A 14,051-nucleotide genomic window follows, 5' to 3' on the forward strand; every position below is an offset into this window, starting at 1 on the left:
CTGAGAGAAAAAAAAGTGTCCATTAAGAATATTCCACCTGGGGCTTCCCTGGTGGCGCAGTGGTTGAGAGTCCGCCTGCCAATGCAGGGGACACGGGTTCGTACCCTGGTCTGGGAAGATCCCACATGGTGCGGAGCAGCTGGGCCCGTGAGCCATGGCCACTGAGCCTGTGCATCCGGAGCCTGTGCTCCGCAACGGGAGAGGCCACAACAGTGAGAGGCCCGCGTACCATAAAAAAAAAGAATATTCCACCTGGCAAGTTGTCCTTCAGAGTCGAAGAAGAGAAGAAAGAGTTTTGCAGACAAGCAAAAGCTAAAGAAGCTAATCACCACTGGACTGGCTTTACAGGAAATGTTAAAGGGACTTCTTTAAGCTGAAATGAAAAGGTGCTAATTAGTAACAGGAAAACATATGAAAGTATAAATCTCACTTGTAATGGTAAATATATACTAAAATAAAGATAAAGAATTTGAAACAGCAAGGAAACAACAAATTGACAGTAGTAAATACATAATTAATTTAAATGTAAAATGACTAAATTTTCCAATCCAAAGATGTAGAGTGTCTGAATAGATTAAAAAAAACAAAAAGACCTAGAACAAAACTCACTTCAGCTTTAAGGACACACATTGACTGAAAATGAAGGGTAGAAAAAGATACTTCACGCAAATGGAAATCAAAAGAAAGCTAGGGTAGCTATACTTAATATAAGACAAAATGACTTTAAACTAAAAACTGTAATAAGAGACAAGGATAGTCATTGTATAATGATAAAGTAGTCAACTCATCAAGAGAGTATAACACTTGTAAATATTTATGCATCTATTATCAGAGCACCTAAACATATAAAGCAAATCTGAAGGTAAAAATTGATAGCAATACAATAATAGTAGAAGACTTAAGGACCCCACATTTAACAATGGATAGATCATCCGGACAGAAAATCAATACAGAAAACTGGATTTAAACAGTATGTGAGACCAGGTGGACCTAACAGACGTATATAGAATCTTCCATGCAACAGCAGCTGAATAAACATACTTCTCAAGCACATGTGGGACATTCTTCAGGATAGGTAATGTGTTAGGCCACAAAACAAGTCAATAAATTTAAGAAGATTGAAATCATATCAAGCTTCTTTTCCAGCCACAAAAGTATAGTACTAGAAATCAATTACAAGAAGAGAACTGGAAAATTTACAAATATGTGGAGGTTAAACAACATTCTATTGAATGGGTCAAAGAATAAACTAAAAGGAATAAAAAAAATACCTTAAGACAAATGAAAATGCAAATACAGCATACCAGAATTTATTGGCTAAAGCAAAAGCAGATATAAGGGGGAAATTTATAGCAGTTAACACCTACATTAAGAAAAGAGTAAAATCTCAAATAAGCAACTTAAGTTTATACCTGAAGGAGCTAGAAGAAGAACAAACTAAGCCCAAAATTAATAGAATGAAGGAAATAACAAATATCAGAGTGGAAATAAATGAAACAGAGTAAAAAGACAATAGAAAAAAAACCAGTGAAACAAAGAGTTGTTTTTTTTTTTGGAAAGGTAAATCGACAAACCCTTAGCTATACTCAGCAGGATAAAAAGGGAAAGGACTCAAATAAAATTAGAAATGAAAGAGGAAATGTTAGATTTGATACCACAAAAATACAAAGACTCATAAGACTACTATGAAAAAACACACACCAACAAATTGGACAACCTAGAAGAAATGAATAAATTCCTACTAACATACAACCTACCAAGTCTGAATTATGAAAAAATATAAAATATGAACAGAACAATAGTAGTAAAGATATTAAATTGGTAATCAAAAACATCCTACCAAGGAAAAATCGAGGACCAGATGGCTTTACTTGTAAATTCTGCTACACATTTAAAGAAGAATTAATAACAATCCTTCTCAAATTCTTCCCCCACCAAAAAAAGAGAAGAGGAGGAAACACCTTCAAACTCATTTTACAAGGCCAGCATTACACTGATACCAAAGACAGACATGGGCACTACAAGAAAAGGAAACTACAGGCCCTGATGAACATAGATGCAAAAATTCTCAACAAAATAAAGGCAAACCAAATTCAGCAATACATTAAGAGGATCATACACCATGATCAAGTGGGATTTATTCCTGGATGCAGGGTTCAACATATGCAGATCAATGAATGTGATCCACCACATTAACAAAATAAAAGGATGAAATTCATATGATCTTCTTAATTGATGCAAAGAAATCTGTCAAAATTCAACATCCATTCATGATAAAACTCTCAACAAACTGCGTATAGAGTGAACATACTTAAGCATCATAAAAGCCCTTTATGACAAGTCCACAGCTAACATCATACTCAGTGGTGAAAAGCTGAAAGTTTTTCCTCTAAGATCCAGTACTAGTCAAGAATGCCCACTCTTGCTACTGTTATTCAACATAGTATTGGATGTCCTGGCTAAAAGAATTTGTCAAGAAAAAGAAATATAAGCCATTCAAATCAGAAAGGAAGAAATAAAACTGTCTCTATTTGTTGATGACATGATATTACATATAAAAAATCCTAAAGACTACAAAAAAACTGTTAGCACTAACAAAGGAATTCTGTAAAGTCGCAGGATACAAAATTGATAAACAAAAATCAATTGAGTTCCTATACACTAACAACAAATCATCAGGAAGAGAAATTAAGAATATAGTCCTATTTATAATTGCATGAAAAAGAATAAATACCTGGGTATAACTTTACCAAGGAGGTAAAAGATCTGTATCCTGAAAACTGTAAGACATTAATGAAATAAATTGAAGAAGACACATATAAACGGAAAGATACCCCATGCTAATGGATTGGAAGACATAATAATGTTGAAATGTCCATACAGCTCTAAGAAATTTACAGATATGGTGCAGTCCCTATTGAAAGTTCAGTGGCATATTTCACAGAAATAAAGAATCCTAAAATTCATATGGAACCACAAAATACTCTGAATAGCCAAAGTATTCTTGAGAAAGGAGGTTAAAGGTGGAGTCACACTTCCTAATATCAAAGTGTATTACAAAATTTTATTAATCAAACCGTATGGTATTGGCATAACAACAGACATGTAGATGAATAAAACAGAATACAGAGCCCAGAAATAAACCCATGTGTATATAGTCAATTAATTTGCAACAAAGGAGCCAAGGATATACAGTGGCAAAAAGATAGTCAATTTGATAAATGGTGTTTGGAAAATTGGACAGCTATATGCAAAAACAAACAAAAAACCAGGATCCCTATCTTATGCCATACACAACAATAAATTCAAAATGGATTAAAGATTTGAATGTAAGGCCTGAAACTGAGTAAGTTCTAAAAGAAAACTTAAGGGGTGAGCTCCTTAACAAAGGTCTTGCCAATGACTTTCGGCAAAAATAAGTGGGACTGCATGAAACTAAAAGCCTTCTGCACAGCAAAGGAAACTATCAACAAAATCAAAAAGCAACCTGCTGAATGGGAGAAAATATTTGCAAACCACATATCTGTTAAGAGGTTAATATCCAAAATATATAAAGAACTCATGCAACTCAATAGCAAAAAACCAAACCATCCAATTTTTAAATGGGAAAGGACTTGAATAGACATTTTCCCGAAGAAGTCATACAACAGGTACATAAAAAGATGCTCAACATCACTAATCATCAGGGAAATGGAAATCAGCACCGTAATGAGATATCACCTCATACCTGTTAGAATGGCAGTTTTCAAAAAGATAAGAGGTAACAAGTGTAGTCAAGGCTGTAGGTAGAAGGGAACCCTTGTGAACTGTTGGTGGAAATGTGAATTGGTGCAACCACTATGGAAAATGGTATGGAGGTTCTTAAAAAAATTAAAAATAGAACTGCCTTATCCAGTAATCCCACTTCTGGGTATGTATCCAAAGGAAATGAAAACAGGGTATCGAAGAGTTATTTGCACTCCCATGTTCATTGCAGCATTATTCACAATAGCCAAGATATGGCAACAAGTTAAGTGTCCATCAATAGTTGAATGGATAAGGATGTTTTATATACATGCATAATACATATGCACAACAGATATATATTTCATACACACAATGGAACATTCAGTCATAAGAAAGAAGGAAATCCTACTGTTTATAACAACATGGATGGTTATGCTAAGTGAAATAAGTCAGAGGGTGACAAATACTGTATGGTATCATTTATATGTAGAATCTTAACAACAAAAAAGGTTAAACTCAAGAGAAATAGAGAGTGGAATGGTGGTCACCAGGGGCTGAAGCTTTCAAGAAATAGGGAGAGGTTGGTAAAAGAATACAGAGTTTCAGCCATAAGATTAGTAAGGTCTGAGGATCTCTAGTAAAACATGATGACTACAGTTGATAGCACTGTATTGTATGATTGAAATTTACTAAGAGTGTAGATCTTAAATGTTTTCATCTCCCCCCCCACACACACAAAAAGTATCTAAGGTGATGGATGTATTAAATAACTGGATGGAGGATACCTTTAACAGTGTATCCATATGTCATATCACCACTCTAAATATCTTAAAATGTTGTCAATTATACCTCTATAAACCTGATTAAAAAAAGACAGTTTAGCAGGTGTAAAGAGATTCTAGGAAGCCCAATTAAACTTAACAGAAATCAATACAGGATGACATTATAGCAGGCATTTTTGGAGCGGTTCTAGGAATTCTTGGATATTTTTCAAACTTTTCATTTGGAAATAATTTCAAACTTACAGAAAAGTTACAAGAATATTGCAAACATCTATATACCCTTTACCTATGTTTGCCCATTTAAAATATTTTGTCCCATTTCTTTATTATCATAGATATTAATTCTCTTTAATAGACCCCTCTCCTTCCCTTACTCCCTCTTTCTCCTTACACACACACACACACACACACACACACACACACACAGAAAGTTTTTTCAGAACAATTTGAGACAAATTTGTGTGCATCATTTCCCTTTGCCCTAAAGTCTTCAGTGTATGTTTCATAGGAATAAGTATTTTCTTATGTAAACATAGTATGGTTATCAATATCAGAAAATCAATATCAATATTATACCTTTATTTCATCTACCATCCATTCAATTTTGTCATTTGACCTAATGCTCTTTATGCTCCGCCCCCCCTTTTGGTCTTCCAGTACAGGATGTAATTTAAAATTCTGTATTGCATTTAATTATCTTTTGTCTGTCTTCATCTGGAATAGTTGCTCAGCCTTTGACATTTTCAAATAATGCAGGTCCCAATGCCCCTTTTAAATAGAATGCTTAATAGTTTTTGTTTTTCTGATGTCTCTCACTTCAGATTCAGGTTATACATCAGTAATTGGATTACTACCAACATTTGGAATACTAAGTGTATGTCCTACTAAGGGCACACATCTGGAAGTACACAATGTCTGTCTGCTACCCACCTGCCTTACTGATGCTGTTCTTTTTGAGTACCTAGTCTGGTGATTGTCAGATTATCTCCATTGTATAGTTGCTATTTTTTTTTCTTTGCTTGCAACTAATAAGCCATGACTGATAAGATACTTTAAGACTATGCAAATACTCTACTACTCATTAATTATCCCCCCTGCCAGATTCAGCATTTAGTGATGATTCTTGCCTGTGCCAATTTTTATTATGATGGTTGCAAAATGATTATTTTCCAACTATGCACACTCTCTACCTGTACCTTTACCAGTCAGCAGTTGACATTTTACGTTTTCTGTCTTGTCTATCTATGTGAGTTATAGATTCATGTATTCCAGTTTCTTTTTCTTCAGTAGTATATAATTAATGGTTTTTACTGTTTTAATGCACAGATTGTCCAAGATTTGACCAGTGGGCAACCCTTCAGAGTGGTTCCTGTGTTCTCTTGACAAGCCCCATCAGGGTTTTTTTTTTAGCATTTTTAAACTTTCTTGCATAACAAGCTGATCCAGGATCATCTTTTTCCTTCCCTTCCTCAGCCTTGAAATCAGCCAATTCTCCAAGGAGCCCTGGCTCATTTGAGTATGGAATAATATTAAAAACCAAGATTAGGGGCTTCCCTGGTGGTGCAGTGGTTGAGAGTCCGCCTGCCAATGCAGGGGACACGGGTTTGTGCCCCGGTCCGGAAGATCCCACATGCCACGGAGCGGCTAGGCCCGTGAGCCATGGCCGCTGAGCCTGCGCGTCTGGAGCCTGTGCTCCACAACGGGAGAGGCCACAACAGTGAGAGGCCCGCGTACCGCAAAAAAACAAAACAAAACAAAACAAAACAAAAACAAAAAACAAGATTAGGGTTCTTGTATATTTGGAATCAATGTTTCAAAATTATTTTTCTTTTTAGCTCAGATATTTTCCTATTTGCCATTTTAACTGGACCAAAACATTGTAATTTATTTAGTATTTACAGTCACCTTACAGAAAGTGTCTGCTTCATATGAGTTTTTTAAGATTCTGAAAATGTAAATAAGTTATAAGAGTTCTGGCTCCTATATAAGTTCGCTTAGGTAGTAGATGCTAGCCAGAATTATGTAACAGCTTTTCTGTATGAAGAACAGAGAGATAATATCTTCTGGAATTGGTCCAAAAATTGGTAAAAATAATGAGGTAATATTTGAAAAAGATAATATTAAAGCCCAGATGATGTTCCTTTCTAGGTCATCATTAATGTTGTTCCCATTTTCGATGTGAACAGTTAATTATGTACTTTAAAAAAAATGTGTTTTTCCATGCCGCGGAGCAACTGGGCCCGTGAGCCACAGCTACTGAGCCTGCGCGTCTGGAGCCTGTGCTCCACAACAAGAGAGGCCGCGATAGTGAGAGGCCCGCGCGCCACAATGAAGAGTGGCCCCCGCTCACCACAACTAGAGAAAGCCCTCGCACAGAAACGAAGACCCAACACAGACATAAATTAATTAATTTTTTTTTTTTTTTTTTTTTTTTTTGGTACGCGGGCCTCTCACTGTTGTGGCCTCTCCTGTTGTGGAGCACAGGCTCCAGACGCGCAGGCTCAGTGGCCATGGCTCACGGGCCCAGCCGCTCCGCGGCATGTGGGATCCTCCCAGACCGGGGCACGAACCCGTGTCCCCTGCATCGGCAGGCGGACTCTCAACCACTGTGCCACCAGGGAAGCCCTAAAAATATTTTTTAAAAATGTGTTTTTCTTTTATTTTTGGATCATATCATCAATTGAAAAATAGATCTTTTAATTCTCATTTTGTGTGAATTACTTCATACCAAATATACTATGGCACATTATTTGGAAGCCTAAAGAAGAGGAACTTAGGGATACAAACTATCCAAAGTATAATTGTGCAACTTTAAAAATGTTGGCTCTTATCTCTCTAAGATACAGTAACACTGTCAAAAATCACAAGCATTAAACTTTTGATAACATATTCCCGGAATTATCCAACTAGGCAATGTGATTATAAAATTTTTTAAGTAATCAGTAAAATATGATAGATGTGACGTTGCTTTATATGACTTACCTTAAAAAATGATAGACCTGTCTAAATTTTTTATTTAGTTGTATCACTTTGGAGTCTTTTAATGTGTTTGTAAACGTGTTTATGAACCAATAATGATGCAGTTCAGACTAAAGACATTTTGGTATGTTAGCAAACGAAATGCGATCAAAGAAAAGGGGTGAAATGAATGAATGTACTTCGGAATAACATTGACATATAGTAGGTGCACAATGAAGGTTTTATTTTCATTTTTTTATTATGGATATTCTGAAACAAATAGAAAATTTAAGTGAGTAGTATAATAAATCCCATTACACTTGACCCAGCTTTAAAAATTATCAGCATTTTGTCAATCTTTTAAAATCTAAATCCTTGATTTTTTTTTTTTTTTTTTTTTTTTTTTTTTAGGGAGAGACATTTAAAAGCAAACCCCAGATACCATATTTCACCTGCAAATATTTTAGTATGTATCTCTAACTGGTAAAATCTTCTTTAGATTACCAATCTGCCATTATAATTTTTAACAAAATTAATTACAATTTTGAATAACCCCTTAATATTATCTAATATCCAACTTACATATTTTTAAATTAAAAAAATTGTCTCAAAAATGTCTTGGTTTATTCAAACAAGTTCCACACATTGTATTTGGTTGATATTTCTTAACTTCTTTCTGTAACAGTCCCTCTTCTGGGGGTGGTAGAAGAACTGGGTCATTTGTCCTATGGAATGCTCTGTATTCTGGATTTGGCTGATTAATTCTCCATGTTATTTTTTAACTTGTACCTCTACTCTCTATAGTTTCCATAAAGTAATATTTAGATCTAGAGGCTTAATTGGATTCACGTTCAATTTTTAAAGCAAAAATTGCACTGTACTTCCTATTGTGTTACATCAAGATGAACTTATTTTCTGGTTGTTCTACTTTTAGTAATTTATGATTGATTTGTGGGTTTGGGGTAGTGCCAGCCTTTGACTTAATCGTTTGGGATCTACTGATGATCATTGCCTAAATACATTATTTCAGTAGGAATTGCAAAAGATAATTTCCTCATACTATTATTCCTGCTGCATTTATTGACTGAAATTCAACTATTAAAAAGAACTTTCATTGACCACAGTTTGATAGAGAAGACAGTTGTTTCCCCTTATTTTTAAAAATTTTCAAAATAGTAGATTGGTACCCTAGCAATCTTCAGTAGTGACCAATTAAAAAATTATCATATGAACTCATGGATTTTTGTGTATTTGTTGAGTTTCATTCAGCTGCGATTTTTATTTATTTTGATTCTGTTAGTCTTTGACAGATTCTTTACTTTTTGACTAAGATGAATAGTCTTATTTTGTACATTTTTCTGGCCCAAATATAGAATGTCATTTCTCCAGGGAGTCCTGGTTTCCTTTACTAGAAAATAGTATTTAATAAGTTCTTGATTGTATAAATGAATTATGAACACTGGTATGATGCTTAGTACAGTGTCTGGCATGTAGAATATATGTTACAGTTATTGTTTTCTTTTATATTCTCATATTAATTAGCCTAGAACTGTGGTTCTTAAAGTGCGGTCCCTGGATCAGCAGTATCAGTATCACTGGGGAATTTCTTAGAAATGTAAATTCTCAGACCTGAATCAGAAATTTTACGGGTGAGACCCAAAAATCTATTTTAGCAAGCCCTCAGTGATTTTGTTGCACACTGAAGTGTGAGAACCACTGGTCCAAAGTAGAAGTTCCTAACTCATCTGGTGCAAATGGGCCACAGGCATGCTGAATATTTTCTTAGGGCAGCTGTAAAGCACCCTAGCTCCCAGCAGTCTTGTCCATTTTCTAATCTTTTCAAATCTTATTTTACTTTATGAAATGTGCGAATTAATGAAACAGATGTTAAGTATAATAATATATTTATGAAATAAACATTGTATTAACCTAGCCTCCTAAGGATATAGAACACAGGAATATATACATATTTCAGTTTTGTACATTTTCTGTCCCCAAATAGCTTGTGACAGCCTTTCTCAGCATGTGTTCTATAGGGCACTAGGTCCTCTTGATGCTCTGTAATAAAGAGGGTTTCAGTGATCCAGTAAGTTGGAGAAATAATTTATATTATATCTCCTTTGCTTGGCATTGTAGAAATAATATTTGCATATCAAAGTCTGAAAAATCCTGCAGTAAAGAAACCTTTTTAACTTGGCTTTAACTTACTGTTTCCAAAATGTTTTGATTAGATCTTTTTGGCTAAGCAGTATCTGTTAGCTTCCAGCAGAAAACACTTTGGAAAATGCTGCCTTATGAGTATATATTTTTTTTAAAATTACGGACTATGCACCACTTAAAATTACGGAGCTTTCTGGGTGAATGTATAGTAACCCTACAAATGAATTTGTCCTACCTTTGGAATACTGTAGCACACAGGAGCTGCTGAAGGGGGAAATATCAGGATATTCTCTTTGCTAGAGGTAAACTGGATTCTCTGAGCTGAAGTCTAGTGGCCTGATTTGTCTGAAGCCTTGTTATCCTAAAATTTGTATGTTTCATGTAGTCATTATTTTCCAGACCAATGTAAGGATAAACTAGGTTTTGTCATATAGACGTGTCAACATGATTAAGGGATTATTTGGCAAGAAATGAAGAAGTTTGCTGGGGGAACTGTAGACCTTACAGAATTTTGCAACTACTTAAAATTTATTTCCAATTTTGGAAAATCTTAAAGTCCTTAAATTGCTTAACTGAGGCAACTCTATATAATGGTACACTGTAATAAATTACTTACTTTTCAAAAAGGAAATGCAGAACTGGAAGTTTTTTACTTGCATAATTCCTTTCATCCTCCTTTTAAAATGAGTGTTTAACAAAATTTTGTAGGGAGAGTTAGTATGAAACAGTGTTGTTGAAAATGAACTTAGCACAGATGATATTGGGTGCAACTAGTCTTTTCAAGATAGAATAGACAGGAATCAAGCATCAGGAGTACAACAGAGATGAGACTGAAGTATTTGACCTGAGTGATAGGATAAGCTTCTTAAAGATTGTGCATCTGCTATATGGAGTCATTCCATAAAGTCAGTATTCTAATAATTTTTAGCATTTTGATCTTAGGATATATTTAAAAGGCAATAGTACTTTAAGGAAAGATTGCTATGGTGGGTACTAATATATCCCATATTATTGAAGCATGAAGACTATGAGAGCTACATCGAATGTAAACTACATAGAAGCTGGGAATCCCACTAGCAGATGTGGTCCGTAGTAACAATAGGTAGAAAAAATATCAATAAATGGGCAAGTTGTGGCATGTGCTTATGATACGTATAAGAGATAAGGTCACATTACAAGTCAGTGTGAGGCAGTTCAGTAAACAGTATTTAAGGTAAATTTGTATCTTTAATGGGACCTACTAAAACCAAGGAATAATCTTAGCTTAGAAGAAGGCTTGTAAATATTGTTCAATGAGATAAAATACGTGAAAATGTTTTATACTATAAAATGTTAAATTTCCAATCATTATTACAATATCTATTACATTTGTGTCCTGTGTTTTTGATTTCCTACTTATTGTTAAGTTTCTCACATCTTTTCGACATGTGAAAATCTGTCATTGTAAAATGCAAAACAAAGTTAGTATCACTACATAGTTATTACACAAAAGGTATTCTAGCAGCTATAAAGAAGAGGCCCTATTCCCTTACATGATATATTACTTATAGAAAAATTTAACCAAAACCACATCATTACTATCTCCTGGAATAAGCCTTATTATAAACAAGAATTTTTTTTTTTAATCACAGCAGTACATTTTGGTTTGAAAAAAGGAATATGAACTTTCTCTAAACTTGGGACATTGTATTCTTACAGGAGAGCTATTGGAATTAAGAATAACAGCATCTTATGATTTATAGCACATTTACAAAGTAAAGGTCAAAATCTATAATAAAAAGTGATGTAAAGACTATGGCTGAGTCCCTTTGCTGTGCATCTGAAGCTATCACACCATTGTTAATTAGCTATACTCCAATATAAAATAAAAAGTTAAAAAGAGATGTAAAGAAAAATGGAATTGGGCTTCCCTGGTGGTGCAATAAGAATCTGCCTGCCAGTGCAGGGGACACAGGTTGAAGCCCTGGTCTGGGAAGATCCCACATGCCACGGAGCAACTAAGCCCGTGCGCCGCAACTACTGATCCTGCACTCTAGAGCCTGCAAGCCACTACTGAGCCTGCCTGCCACAACTACTGAGCCTGCGCACCTAGACCCCGTGCTCTACAACAAGGGAAGCCACCTCAATGAGAAGCCTGCACACTGCAATGAAGAGTAGCCCCTGCTCGCGGCAACTAGAGAAAGCCCTCACTCAGCAATGAAGACCCGAAGCAGCCAAAAATAAAGTAAAAAAGAAAAAAAATTTTTTTTAATTAAAAAAAAAAAGAAAAATGGAATTGTTTTTATTTAATATTGATTAACATTATATTGGACCTTTTTTCTTTCTTGTTAATAATTATTCCAGTTAGTGAATGTTTAATAAAAGGATAGCTTTAAGAAATGACCAAGGCATTCTATTTTATGTTTAGGTTAATGCAGGTTAATGGTCATTTATATGAAATGGTTATGCACTTACTCAAGCTGACTTCTCACGGTACTCTGGGGCATGTATCACAATCTCATAAAATTGTGGATAGCTTTATCTCTTTCAGGAATTTCAGTCATTCTTTTGTCCTGAAAGGACAAAATTTGTTAGTAATCCATAAAGAATATGATTCATTAAGTGTGGAAATCTTTGGTAAATTCATATTCATCACATTTTTATTATTTCTAAGAATTCCAGGAACCACCCAACCTAATTTTAGCTTTTGCTTTGTAACAAATGAAAATCTTTCAAGAGCATATGGATCTTATCACACATAATAAAAAGTAAACAGATATTTCCCTTTGGATATGTGCATTCCATAGACATCTAATACTTGGTTATATTTCACTGTATAGAAACTATACGGGCTCCAAAGGAGACAGAAATACAGTTCTTGGCCTGAACAAGTAGGGGGAAAAAGCTTCCCTTGGTAAAATACCCAGAAAACTATTCTAAGAAAATTCATTCCTGCATGAATGCAGTGAACAAATATTAAGTAAGTATCAACTATGTGGCCAGCTCTTGGTTTAGTAACCGGGAAGTTACCAGTGAACAAAACAGAAATCCTGGTCTTTGTGGAGCACATTCTAGTGGAGGAGATAAACAAACCAGAAAACAAAGATAAGTGAAATAGATAATATGTTGTCATGCCGTGGAGAAAAATAAAATATATTTTATTTTTATTAAGGAAGGGGATATAGGGAGTGTTAGGGCATTGCAGTTTCAAGTAGGGTGCCAACAAAGGCTTAACAGAGCAGAAGTTTGCTTGAATGAAGACCCAAGGGAGATGAGGGAATTATTTATTGTATCTGTTCCAGGCAAAGGAATAACAAAGTTCTTGAGACCCTTATGTGGGAGCATGCCCAGCATGTTTGAGGAGCAGCAAGGAAGCTAAGTGGGACTAAAGAGGAACAGAGGAGACTAAAGGAAGCTGTTACAATAACCCAGACAAGTGATGATAGTGACTCACAGTACTGTGGTAGCAGTGGAGGTGGTAAGAAATCAGTACTGCTGACAGTTTGGATACGGGTTATGAAAGAGAGGGGAATCAGGATTTTTGATTTGCTAAATGGGAGGATAGAATTTCCATTAACTGAGATAGGGAATACTGCAGGAGGAGTAGAGTTTGGGAAGAAAGATTGGAGCTGTATTTTGGACATGTTTGAGATACCTATTAGTCATCTAAGTGGAGAGGTCAAGCAGGCAGTTGGATATGGCATTTTGTGGCATTTGGGAGAGAGGTTTGGCAGGAGAGATAAGTATGAGCAAATGTGTGATATGTTGATGAACTGTGCTAAGAATTAATAGTAGGAGAAAAATCAGTAAAGGAAAGGCTTCAGGAAGGAAGATAATTCCTAAGCTGGACCTTTGATTAATGGAAAAGAAAGAGAAGAGGATTCTAGTTAGGGAAGATGTCCTAGCATCTTAGAATATTATATAGAAATAAGTCTGAATACTACCTTGTTTTTTTTTTCTTTTCACTTGGAACTTTTATAGTGCGTCATATAGTATTATGGAACAATAGGTGCACAGGAAATATTTGTTGACTAATGAGAATAATATCTTTCAAAGTTTATTTTATTAACTAGTATTTAATCACTGAACATTTAGGGTTTTAAAAAAATTCTAGATATTTTTATTGTGCTAAAATATGCATAACATAAGCTTTACCATTTCAACCATTTTTTTTTTTTTTAAACATCTTTATTGGAGTATAATTGCTTTACAATGGTATGTTCATTTCAACCATTTTTAAGTGTACAGTTCAGTGGCACTAGGTACATTCTGAAACTCAGTTTTGTGTATAAAAGTATCCTCTGTTTTCAAAAAATCAACATTGTTGCTTCTGAGCAAAAAGAATTTAGAGTTGATTGGGCTTTACTTTTAAGAGCAATGAGTATTCTGCAACATAATCCTAAATGATTATCACTTTTGTTTGAAAGATTGGGAGAAGTCCAAAAA

At 34.8% G+C, this 14,051-nt stretch overlaps 1 protein-coding gene across 6 annotated transcripts in view; it reads left to right on the forward strand.

Moving 5' to 3' along the window:
* The window catches only part of SBF2 (SET binding factor 2), a 459,568-nt gene that overhangs the window by 209,796 nt on the left and 235,721 nt on the right, over positions 1–14,051 (forward strand). The gene's annotated exons all lie outside the window — the stretch shown is intronic.

Source organism: Aethalodelphis obliquidens, unplaced genomic scaffold (assembly GCF_003676395.1).
Source record: "Aethalodelphis obliquidens isolate GAN/ISIS:26980383/991018 unplaced genomic scaffold, ASM367639v1 scaffold14, whole genome shotgun sequence".
In the NCBI taxonomy this organism is placed as follows: Eukaryota; Metazoa; Chordata; class Mammalia; order Artiodactyla; family Delphinidae; genus Aethalodelphis; species Aethalodelphis obliquidens.